This window comes from Sander lucioperca, chromosome 19 (genome assembly GCF_008315115.2).
Source record: "Sander lucioperca isolate FBNREF2018 chromosome 19, SLUC_FBN_1.2, whole genome shotgun sequence".
Lineage (NCBI taxonomy): Eukaryota > Metazoa > Chordata > Actinopteri > Perciformes > Percidae > Sander > Sander lucioperca.
In genome coordinates this window covers 15,206,672-15,219,314 of record NC_050191.1, presented here as the reverse complement: position 1 = coordinate 15,219,314, position 12,643 = coordinate 15,206,672, and the positions used below count along the sequence as shown (strand labels likewise).

General features: G+C 44.5%; 1 protein-coding gene and 1 long non-coding RNA gene across 2 annotated transcripts in view; both read right to left on the bottom strand.

Annotated features, from left to right (window-relative positions):
- Positions 1-945: 945 nt before the first annotated feature.
- Positions 946-1,858, bottom strand: LOC116045380. Its single transcript, XR_004103905.2, has 2 exons — positions 1,643-1,858; positions 946-1,459 (listed from the first exon to the last, which is right to left on the bottom strand). It is a non-coding gene; the product is annotated as an uncharacterized LOC116045380 (long non-coding RNA).
- Positions 1,859-4,426: 2,568 nt separating this feature from the next.
- LOC116045397 (adhesion G-protein coupled receptor G6) overlaps positions 4,427-12,643 on the bottom strand; it is a 48,165-nt gene continuing 39,948 nt past the window's right edge. Inside the window, exon 19 of the mRNA XM_035995684.1 lies at positions 4,427-4,651. The gene's annotated coding sequence lies outside the window, so the exon portion shown is untranslated. The remainder of the gene's footprint in view (positions 4,652-12,643) is intronic.

Below are 12,643 nucleotides of genomic sequence, written 5' to 3'. Positions count from 1 at the left end.
TTGGCTGTCTTGACTTCTCACAGCGAGACACGCGATCAGGCACACGGAGAGACACACACACACAGACACACACAGGCACACACACACACAGGCACACACACACACACACACAGGCACACACACACACAGACAGACACACACACACACACACACACAGGCACACACACACACTGACACACACACACACACACACAGACACACACACACACACACACTGACTGACAGACAGACACACACACATGACACAGACACACACACACACACACACACACACACACACACACACACTGACTGACAGACACACACTGACACACATGACACAGACACACACACACAGACACACACACACACATACACACACACACACATACAGACAGACACACACACACACACACACACACACAGGCACACACACACTGACACAGACACACACACAGACAGACAGACACACACACACACACACACACACACACACACACACACCCACACACACACACACACACACACACACACTGGGAGAGAGAGAGGCGTTCTGTAGAGTGGAGAGGAAAAGGATCGCCTTGTGACCGGCGGAGAACTGCGCGTCTTATCTGGTATGAACAGCCAGGCGCGCGATCAGGCACGAATCTACGCTTCGCGGCGCTTCAGCGTGCGGTGCGTTTCCCGCCAGTTACACCAAAAAGCATCTTGACCAACTGGTCTTGTAGCTTTTAGGTGAAACGGAGGACAAACTATTCCGTTCGGTTTCAAACATCCTATGATTTCTGCCTTTACTGTCGCCATGAATAGTTTCCTCCCGAGGTGAAAAGGGCGGCCGACTGTGTGCCTGCACGGTGCGGGGGAGTTGGGGAATATTTGGGGGAGGGGGTGTGTGTATGTATGTACAGTCCCCGTGACCCTTCCAGGACCCCGCGAAGGCATGAACCAAAAAAGCAACCATGTGGACACATTATAAACACTATAAAATAAGGCACATAGAATAGATAGATCATCAATATTTACACGGGATATGGCTCCTCACACACATGCACAAACGGACAGTTCAAGCAAACATCACAGTATTTAAAAAACACAAAAACATAACATAGCTTTCTTTTTTTTAAGTCTTATCTTCCTTCCTCCCCTCTCTGCTCTCTCCTCTGCTCCTTTCGTTTCCTCTCAGTTACACAGTCTGGCAGCCAGGTCAGCCGATTCTGTCATTTGATATTATACAGTAGAATCGCTCTATAAGCTCTCAGACACCCCTAATTATCTGGGGATTTAAAACAATAATGTGCGACTTTGTCCGTGATTATATTATATATTATATACACTTGGTCTCTGGGGGATTTTAGCAGGAAGTTCACAGGCTGCCTTTGAAAGAGTTTCCATGAAAAGGCAGATTTGGTGCACGTTCACATAAAGCGAAAGACAGAAAAGCATTGAGATTCTGGCTCTGGTTGAAATCCTGTAGCTGCTGCTATTATGCAAATGATAATTTTCACAGATTTTCCTAAATAGTCGATGTAAATGACAGTCAGTATAATTTTCAAGTCACCAACTGTTAGGGTACAAGTCGACTTTCATTGAACAAACCACCCAATGAAAACAGTAGGCCTATTTTGTTTTTTTTATATTTAAAAATAAAAAACTCAAAATGCACTGTTCCAAATTATTATGCACAACAGAGTTTCAAAGCATTTTACAGGTTGTAAAGAAGTGAAAATGGTCATTTGTTGAATTTGCAGCATTAGGAGGTCAGTTAGGAGGAAATTCAGTGAAAAATATAATTTGCATAATAATTTGGAACACAGTGTATACGCTGCGTGGCTGTTAACTGTCCGTCCACACCGCGGCCGACTTGATCTTCTAAAGATACAGGAAGTCATTCATTTTCAATGGAAGCTGCTTCTCTCAGCTGCAAGGAGCGGAAAATCTGACGGGGTCACGTTTTGGGCGTTTTGAGCGACCAGAGCGTCAATCAGAAAGTTGAAAGTAGGTCAACTTTATGGTAATGAGCTATGACGCCGTTCAGCAGCAACCAATCAGAATATAGACGCTTCTTTGCAGCTCAAGTCGGCGGCGGTGTGGACGGACAGTGAGGAAAAACACAAACCAACCAGCTCTTTATGAATTCTGATCAGTAGATATATTAACAAAATGTGTTTTTCTGCTAACCAGTCCAATTCAAATTACAGTTAAAGCTAGGGTTCTGCTAACCCTCGCGTTGTCCTCCTGGGTCAAAAAAATCTAAACTTTTTTCACATTTTTTGATGCTTTTTCAACATTTTTGACATTTTTTTTTTTTTAATGTTTTTGCCACTTTATAAAACACTGTTTGTGCCTTGTTTGACGGTTTTTCCAAAGCTTTATTCAGCTGTTTTCGAGGCATTTCAATGCCTTTAGTCGTTTTTTTCCCAATGTTTTTGGTGCTTTTGTCACTCTTTTTGTCATTCTTTGACGTTTTGTTAAACATTTTCATAAATAAAGAGCGCTGCGTTGAACCAACCATGTTATTTTTCGGGCAATTTTGTTGAAAGGGGGTCGGACTTGACCCGAGGACAACGGGAGAGTGAAATCTGCGAAACACATTCAAATAAAAGTGATATAGAGAATCTGACAGGCCCAAAGGAAGTGCGCTCAGCATTGCAGCCTATTTCCCCCGTAGGCCACCATTGTAAAAGAGCAGTCTGTAAAACTGCTGCCAGGACACTTTGAACTGCAAAGAAGGTCGGTTATGACTAGGGATGCACCGAATCCAGGATTCGGCTGAATATTGGGCTTTTTGACTGGGGGTTGGGTTTCTGCTGAACCCTACGCTTGCACTCTGCGCGCTACGGCTGGTCGCCGTAATGACGGCGCGTTGATTACGGGAAGGTGTTTACGTAGGTGGAGCGTTCAATGCAGTAGGCTGTGAGAAAGTGGAAATGGAACTGGTGAGCAGAAAAAGTGTAGTTTGGCAGAACTTTCAGTCAAAAGAAGGCCATTCAAGTCCAGCTACATGTTCAATCTGCAATGCTGATTAGTCTGGTGGTGGCGAGGACCCTAAACTATACACAACATCACCGCTGTTACAACATCTGGTAGGAAACATCTGGAAGAATACGAGTTGTGATGAAGGAATCTACAGACAGCAGCCAGAATGCAGCAACTTCAGGTACAGCAAAGGAAGGACAGTCACTGTTTACTTCATTAATGAGTTTACTGTGTTCATGGACTGAGGATGGGACGAGGATTCAGCAGAATCTTAACCAGGGGAGTCGGTATTCGTCCAAACCCCAAAGCCTGGATTCGGTGCATCCCTATGTGGAACTACTACACTACGGAGCAAAAGCTACGGGACCACCAACGTATTTTCAAACTTGGGAAAAAGGGCGGCAAGAAAGCTGCAGTGGTTGGGATTGAAACGGTGAACACAGATAGTCAGATAGTGAGAAAACGGTATATATCGGTATATATATATATCGGTATATATATATATATATATATATATTTTTGGCTGGCTGCGATTTGAAATGAAAATAAGAAGAGTAATTTCTGGTCAGTGCATAACGGCTGTGCGCGATTTGAGACAACGCCACCCTGTCGACATGTACGCACTACACTAAGTGAGGCTACACAGTAATTGTACTCACAGAGGTATTCAAAATGAGAGATTTCTAGTTTCAGAAGCCGGGAGGATTCACAAATGTTAGAGGGGGAGCTTCTGTCAAGGCCCAATAAATCCTAAAAATGTCCTGGCTGTGGCTGGGAAAGGGTTACAAAATGATTGGCGCACTTCCAGTGGGGTCAGCCCTATGTTCCCACATTTCTCAGATTTGTCTTAGAATTAGGCCCTATGTTCCCACATTTCTCAGATTTGTCTTAGAATTAGGCCCTATGTTCCCATATTTCTCAGATTTTTCTTAAAATTAGGCCCTATGTTCCCATATTTCTAGGATTTTTCTTAAAATTAGGCCCTATGTTCCCATATTTCTAGGACATTTTCAAAATTAGGTCTTGTGTTCCTACATTTCCCTTGAATTTAAGCCCTATCCTCCCACAACATTTTTTAGGGTTAGGGGGATAAAATCTGATGCAAATTTATGAAAAAGGAAATGTGGGAACATAGGGCTGTGGGAACATAGGACTGTGGGACCATTGGGCTGTAGGAACATAGGGCTGTAGGAACATAGGGCTGTGGGAACAAAGGCACACTCCCACTTCCAGGACACAAAAAGTTTGTGATTGTTGGCTGACAGTTTCTGAACAAAAGCAAAGCCTTAAATAATATTGTGGCCAGTTCCTGAAGAGCGAGGCAGGCTCCAGTGTTAACGCTTCATATTGGAACCTTAAACAGAAGTCTCCTTAGTCACTGATCTGCCGATGAAAGGCCGATGTCCCAACATTTTCTACAACTATTCGGGGCAGTCCCAAAATCACGAAGGAAGCTCCAGAAATGTCTCGAGACATCTCTAGAACCTGGTGCTGTTGGCGAAGCTGTCCGACATGATGATGTTCTTGTAGAAGTTGTCAGAGCGTGTGGAGCAGTAACCTTTCACCTTGTCGATCATCTGGCTGACGGGGAGGATGGAGGACGACGAGGAAGAGGAAGAGGAGTTGGGTTCCACCTCGGAGGAGGACGAGCATGAGGAGACGCACTTGGGGCCGGTCTGGTTGGAGTAACATTTATCTACATCCGGGGAGCAAAAATATAAAGACAGGGACACACAAGGATTAGTACTCAATCATGCCAGAATTATTACAATTGTCAAGAAAGAAGAGTGATAATCTGTCCGTCACAGGGCCTTATTTTAACGATCTGAGCGACTGGCGTGAAGCGCCTGGCGCAGGTGTGTTTAGGGCGTGTCCAAATCTTTTTTACTTTTGCTAGTTTGACGACGGAAAAAATGGTCCGTGCGTCGGGGTCATGGTTCTAAAGGGTTGTACTTAGTGTCTTCATTAATCAGAGGTGTGTTCTGGGCGTAACATGCAATCAACCAATCAGAGATCATCTCCCATTCCCTTTAAAAGCCAGGCGCGTTTGGACCTTGGAGCATTGCTATTATGATGGAGGATTTGCACCGTAATATTTTTATTTGTAATCTTCTGCATGTGTGTGTGCTGCTGTGCGTCCTTGTGTGTGTAACAAGCATAGTGTGCACGCTGCTGTGCACGAGCCTAGGAGCATTTTACTAATGCTCTGTTAAAATAACAATGAAATGCTGCGTTATTGACTTTAGACCAGGTTTTTGTTGGTCAATGGTGCATCACTTCCCACTGCCTCAAGATAGTAATACGCCCAGAATGCACCTGAACACACCTCCCTGTAAGACCAGCCCGCCCAGAATGCACCTGAACACACCTCCCTGTAAGACCAGCCCGCCCAGAATGCACCTGAACACACCTCCCTGTAAGACCAGCACGCCCAGAATGCACCTGAACACACCTCCCTGTAAGACCAGCACACCCAGAATGCACCTGAACACACCTCCCTGTAAGACCAGCACGCCCATGGGCCACAGATGGGTGCAGATGCATTTGCTATTTGAACGACGTGGGGCGCTGGACGGCGACTGGTGTTGTGTGTCAGTGCTTCACACCACCACCTAGCCGCCTGGCGTGCATACTACATCTCATTTCACACACTTTTGCGTCACCATATGCACGCAGATTTCCCCCCCAAAACGCTCGTCTAAACGCGGAATATAAAGTGAGAACGCAACGCCACTTTTGCGTTTCCTCTTCAGATTGTTTCCCTCTAAACATAGCCTTAGCGTCTTTACACTGGCTCCTAGTATGTTTTAGAATAGATTTGAACATTTTAATGATCACTGATTTAAGGCTCTCGTACGTCTCTGACTGAGGATATCAGGTCAGCTGAGTTAGCGTTCTCCGTCAAGTCCCTTCTTCAAACATTTCATCGCACAGCCTTCCCCTGATTTTATTTGAGCTTGAAACCTACTAGAAGTGTCTCTATCTTTTCTTACCTACACTGTTCAGTTCTTCACCAAATACTTTGATTTGTTGTTTTAACTCTGCTGTTGTCCTCGGGTCAAATTTGACCCATTTTCAAAGTTTCCATATCTAAACATTTGGGTTTCTTTCAACCAAATCGCCCAAAAGTAACACAGAAGGTTCCACGAAACGCTCTTCACAAGTAAAAGTAAGGATCACTTTACTACTTTTATTGAATTTTTGGCATTTTATTTAATTTTATAGAATTATCCTGACTTCACTTTGACAGTATGTGATTATCCATCAACATTAGATTAGATTCAACTTTATTGTCATTGTGCAGAGTACAAAGACAATGAAATGCAGTTTGCGTCCAACCAAAAGTGCAAAAAAAAGCAGAAAAAGTGCAATGTGATATACAAAATATAGACAGGACAAGAAACAGTGCAGTGTTATAAGAGCAGGATAAATATGGCTATGTAATATGAACAATGTATGAACAACATGTACAGATATGTATATATGTAGTAGCAGTGACATTATACTAGTAGTAAGAATAATATAGATATATGCAGTGTATTAGCAGAATATAATAAGAAAAACAGAATAAATATGGATATTCTGTGTGAACCATATAGACAGATATGTACAGTATGTGCAGTGTGGTAACATTATTACTATTAAGAGTAGTAAGAATAAGTGTAAGCAGGATGAATAGTGTGAAGAGCAGTAGAATATGTCTATGTGTATAAGTGTAATTACAGTATTTACATTTGTAAATAAATACACAGAACAGTATGGAAGGGATAGGGACGTTCCTTTGATCTTAAATATAAGTCAAAATTATTCATAATTTCTGCTTTTTTAACTCAAAAGTTAGATATAATTTCATATAGGCTACATGAGGTGTGGTGGTAACAAGTTGGCGTTAGTGTATACTGGTGGAAGTGGAAAAAATGCCACAAAAACGTTGAAAAAAAAAACCGTTTAAGAGACAAAAACGCAGCAAAATTAGTAACAAAAGTGTCAAAAAAAATTGTTAATTTTTTTTTTACCCGGAACGACAACACAAGGGTTAAAACCCCGATGTTTTTACGCCCGGACCGTTTGAAATGGGGTACGTGTCCCCCTAGAGGTACTCTGGAGGACTGCAGGGGGTACGTGTCCCCCTAGGGGTACTCTGGAGGATTGCAGGGGGTACATGTCCCCCTAGGGGTACTTTAGGGGACTGCAGGGGTACGTGTCCCCCTAGAGGTACTCTGGAGGACTGCAGGGGGTACGTGTCCCCCTAGGGGTACTCTGGAGGATTGCAGGGGGTACATGTCCCCCTAGGAGTACTTTAGGGGACTGCAGGGGTACGTGTCCCCCTAGAGGTACTCTGGAGAACTGCAGGGGGTACGTGTCCCCCTAGGGGTACTCTGGAGGATTGCAGGGGGTACATGTCCCCCTAGGAGTACTTTAGGGGACTGCAGGGGTACGTGTCCCCCTAGGAGTACCTTGGAGGACTGCAGGGGGTACGTGTCCCCCTAGGAGTACCTTGGAAGACTGCAGGGGGTACGTGTCCCCCTAGGGGTACTCTGGAGGACTGCAGGGGGTACGTGTCCCCCTAGGGGTACTCTGGAGGACTGCAGGGGGTACGTGTCCCCCTAGGGGTACTTTGGAGGACTGCAGGGGGTACGTGTCCCCCTAGGAGTACCTTGGAGGACTGCAGGGGGTACGTGTCCCCCTAGGGGTACTCTGGAGGACTGCAGGGGGTACGTGTCCCCCTAGGGGTACTTTGGAGGACTGCAGGGGGTACGTGTCCCCCTAGGGGTACTTTGGAAGACTGCAGGGGGTACGTGTCCCCCTAGGGGTACTTTGGAGGACTGCAGGGGGTACGTGTCCCCCTAGGGGTACTCTGGGGGACTGCAGAGGGTACGTGTCCCCCTAGGGGTACTCTGGAGGACTGCAGGGGGTACGTGTCCCCCTAGAGGTACTCTGGAGGACTGCAGGGGGTACGTGTCCCCCTAGGGGTACTTTAGAGGACTGCAGAGGGTACGTGTCCCCCTAGGGGTACTCTGGAGGACTGCAGGGGGTACGTGTCCCCCTAGGGGTACTCTGGAGGACTGCAGGGGGTACGTGACATTTTTTGCAAAATGTCTTTCAGTTCCAAGGCTGTAGTTACTTCTACTGACTTTATTTTGTTGTTGAAGTTGTTGTCTCTGTTTTTGAAGGTCTTGTCGTTTGTTTTGACCTATTCTTGTCTTTCTTCATTACTTCTTTCTACTGTCTTTCTTTCTTCAAAGTTTTTTTTCTGCTTTTTTCAAAGTTTTTGTCATTTTTTTTTAAGTTTGTCGCTTATTTGAATATTTTGTCGCCCTATTCTTGCCTTCCTTCCTTCCTTCTGTCTACCATCTTTTTCCAAGTTCTTGTCTCCTTTTCTCATCATCATCTAAATCACAAATGTCAAACTCAAGACCCACGGGCCATATCTGGCCCTTTGCAAAGTTTGATCTGGCCCCCATATCATTTTAGATTCACAATCGATTTTGCACTGACTAGTTATTGTCACTTTTGACAAAGTTTTGGGCATTTGTTTTCAATGTTTTTGACCCCTTTTCTGTCGTTTTTGGCATTTTCTTTGACATTTTGTCGACCAAACTGTGAGATGTTTGACTTTTTCGATGACATAAAGCAATACATTGGTGTGATTCTCATTTTCAAGTGTGGCCCTTAGGGAAGTTGAGTTTGACACCCCTGATCTAAATGTTCTCCAGGTCCAAGGCTGTTGTTTAGTAAATCTATCTCTGACAGCGCTGTATTCTTCCTCTTTATACAAAAATTATTCCCCCTGGTTAGGGGGTACATGGCTTAAAAACACTGTTCAAAGGGGGAACGTTATTAAAAAACGCTTGAGAACCAGAGGTTTAAATCAACCCTTCAAGAGACTGAAAGCAAAGCAACGCGAGGAATGTGTGAAGACAAAATAGATGTATGAATCTACATCCATCATATCCATAATATACGTAGGTCATTATGTGCAATAATAATATCTGGCGCCACCCGCTTAAAACTAAACAATCCAATGCAGAACATTCATGATGGCCTCGAGCCGAAAAGTATCCGTCTTCAAATGTTTGTTTTGTGAAAACATCCAAAAAGAGTTCAAGTTTGAATTACGTAGACATCTGTCCTGTCACTTCTCATGTGTAGGCGGCTTTACTGTCCGTCCACACCGCGGCCGACTTGATCTTCTAAAGATACAGGAAGTCATTAATTTTCAATGGAAGCTGCTTCTCTCAGCTGCAAGGAGCGGAAAATCTGTCGGCGTCGCGTTTTGGGCGTTTTGAGCGACCAGAGCGTCAATCAGAAAGTTGAAAGTAGGTCAACTTTATGGTAATGAGCTATGACGCGGTTCAGCGGCAACCAATCAGAATATAGACGTCCTTCACGCTGGCTGATCCCAGAGAAACATACGATGTAAACTTTGGTTCCTACCAAAACATTAGTTCAGAGAAAAAGGAGGAGAAGCTCATCATGGCCGTTGCTGGGTTCCCCATCATTTATGATATTTGCGTATAGGGACCAGTTAACGTTACCTGCGGCCGACTTGAGCTGCAAAGAAGCTCTGGCCGCCCGGTCAAGGACGCTGGTCAGAAAGTCCGGGGAAGCTGTTTGAGGCTTTGGCCGCTCTGACGTAGCAGCATTCTATGTTCATCATGGAAAAAGATCAAGCAGCCACTGCACGGCCAATACACTGACGCTAGAAACCTTTTATAAATGACATATATAATGACAGAATGTGTATTGGTTGTTGGTCGCAGCGGTGTCTGTTAGCAGTTAGTTCGCTCGTTAGCCGCTGAACCGCAGCAGCGTGCAGGCAGAGCGAGCAGCCGGCAGCTGTTGATCCGTGCAGGACTTCACCGTGAGCGGACTGTTTAGAGACCATGTGACCGGCAGGTAACGTTAACTGGTCCCTATACGCAAATATCATAAATGATAGGGAACCCAGCAACGGCCATGATGAGCTTCTCCTCCTTTTTCTCTGAACTAATGTTTTGGTAGGAACCAAAGTTTACATCGTATGTTTCTCTGGAATCAGCCAGCGTGAAGGACGTCTAGATTCTGATTGGTTGCTGCTGAACCGCGTCATAGCTCATTACCATAAAGTTGACCTACTTTCAACTTTCTGATTGACGCTCTGGTCGCTCAAAACGCCCAAAACGTGACGCCGACAGATTTTCCGCTCCTTGCAGCTGAGAGAAGCAACTTCCATTGAAAATGAATGACTTCCTGTATCTTCAGAAGATCAAGTCGGCCGCGGTGTGGACGTACAGCAACCTGTTGACATGGGAGCCGAAATAAAAACGAACACGCCACGCAGCCAGTGTCCCAGGGTCTGTTGTCGGTACTGTTGCAGGTATTTCTGGCCAAATAGAGATGATTTTTACAGCAATTGTCACCTATTTTTCCACCAGGTTTCAATGAATACCACAGTGAAATGTTGACCTCTGACTTTGAACAGAATAACTGGCTCTCTCGCAGGGCAATCTGGTTGTGTGGTTTGGCGTTTCTTCTATTTTTTCTCCTTCTAAATGAGGTTGGTTGTGTTGGCGTTCTTCCCTCCCAGGGCCTTGTGATTTTAAATTGTTTCAGGGCCAACGAATAATACCAACCAGGCCGAGTGAAGCCACGCTGGGTCATCCAGCAAGGCATATTTTGATTTGATTTTCCACTTGATCTAGAGATCACTTGTGTGCATACCTGATCTAGAAAGACAACTTTGAATAGTTTGGATATTATTACGCTGCAATGTTATTTGGATCGTGGAACGCTCTCAGCTAATGACGCAGGTTTAACTGGAGATATGTTTTGGGTAAACTTCAGAGAACAGGATGGGAAGCACATGGAAAGATGGGTGGTACGCACACTAACCCTAACCCTAACACGCAGCGAGGTATGAAGCTTCACGGTCGGCCCCATTGTTCTGTCGGGGGCCGCCAATGAAAATATCAAACAGCTGAATGGATCCATTACAAAACAGATTCACTATAATTGGCTTGTTTTGTCTGAAGAGTATTCGGCTCCCTGTTTGAATAAGGCCATCTGGCATTACTGGCAGAAAGGGTGAAAATAAGTTATTGTACAACATCTTAAACCAATCAACACAGAACGTGTAGCACATAGTGTCTTTAATGTGAGAAATAAATCAATCGATTGAACTGTTTGAGGTTAGTTTTTTAAACTCCTGTCATTTTTGCAGAAATGGAAGTCCCCCGTAGCCTAAAAATCTAGACGCACCCTAGTGGCAGCAAATGTAATTTGCAGCCAGGGTCAGTCTAGCAACTCTCCGTTGGCCTGCGAGCTGGAAAAACCAAACTCTGGTCAGGCCAATCACATCGTGTATAGAGTCGGTGGGCGGGGCTTAACATAATGACAGCAGAGTTGCGACGGTTCGGCGTGAATTCCCTGCTACTTGAAAACAAAGAAGATGGCTGCTGCTGCTGCTGGCAGACAGCGGTCTTTGGAATCAGCTTTGGCCGCGACTCTGGAAGCTGGAAACTTTTCTTTCAGAAAAGAACAAAGAACAGCACTGAAGTCATGCTTAAAGTCATGCTTTTTCTGGGAGTTATTTTGTGTCTCTGGTGCTTCCACACGCATACTAACTATCAAGAAAAAACCATCCATGCTGTTTAGAGTGAGATACGGTTTCTGAATGTGTCCTGCCTTCAGTCTCCGGGTGAGCTGGTCAACATCTGCACGGCTTTCTACGTCACTAGCCGAAAGGCGGTGGCTAACCGTAGCATGCTAGCTCGTTTTGAATGGCAAAACACTGCTACAACACACACTAGTTCACCATAATCTACAAAAGAACTACTTCCATGTCCCTGTTCTGCAGGTATTCCACGCAAAGTTGGAAGTGCGCCCTCGTTTAGAAGAAGTCTCCCGGCTAATCCTGCCTTGTACTGCTGAAGTTGGAGAAACAGCTAGCTAGCTCATGTAGTCCTTACCTAGCTACTGATCATGTGATCTTACCTAGCTACTGAGCATGTGATCTTACCTAGCTACTGATCATGTGATCTTACCTAGCTACTGATCATGTGGTCTTACCTAGCTACTGATCATTTGGTCTTACCTAGCTACTGAGCATGTGATCTTACCTAGCTACTGATTATGTGATCTTACCTAGCTACTGATTATGTGATCTTACCTAGCTACTGATTATGTGATCTTACCTAGCTACTGATTATGTGATCTTACCTAGCTACTGATCATGTGGTCTTACCTAGCTACTGATTATGTGATCTTACCTAGCTACTGATCATGTGATCTTACCTAGCTACTGATCATGTGGTCTTACCTAGCTACTGATTATGTGATCTTACCTAGCTACTGAGCATGTGCGACTGCCAACAAAGATGTTACAGCAGTGAGAGGTCTCACTCTGTAGCTAAAACAGAGACCTGAACACAGGGTGAAAAGAGGAGCTGCAGCAATGTACAGTACAACAAAAATATGGTGTTTTTTGAAAATTAAACCATGTAAACCTATTCTGGTACAACCTCAAAATACAATTATGAACCTGAAAATGAGCATAATATGAGCACTTTAAAACCCTGGTGAGACTGTCCTCCCTTGAAAAACACTCAAGCAGCAATTACGTTCAGCAATTATTTTTTTTTCTAACTTGACGTATCACAATTTTTTGTTGATTAATTTATTTATTTTATGAGTTGGCTCCATGTTT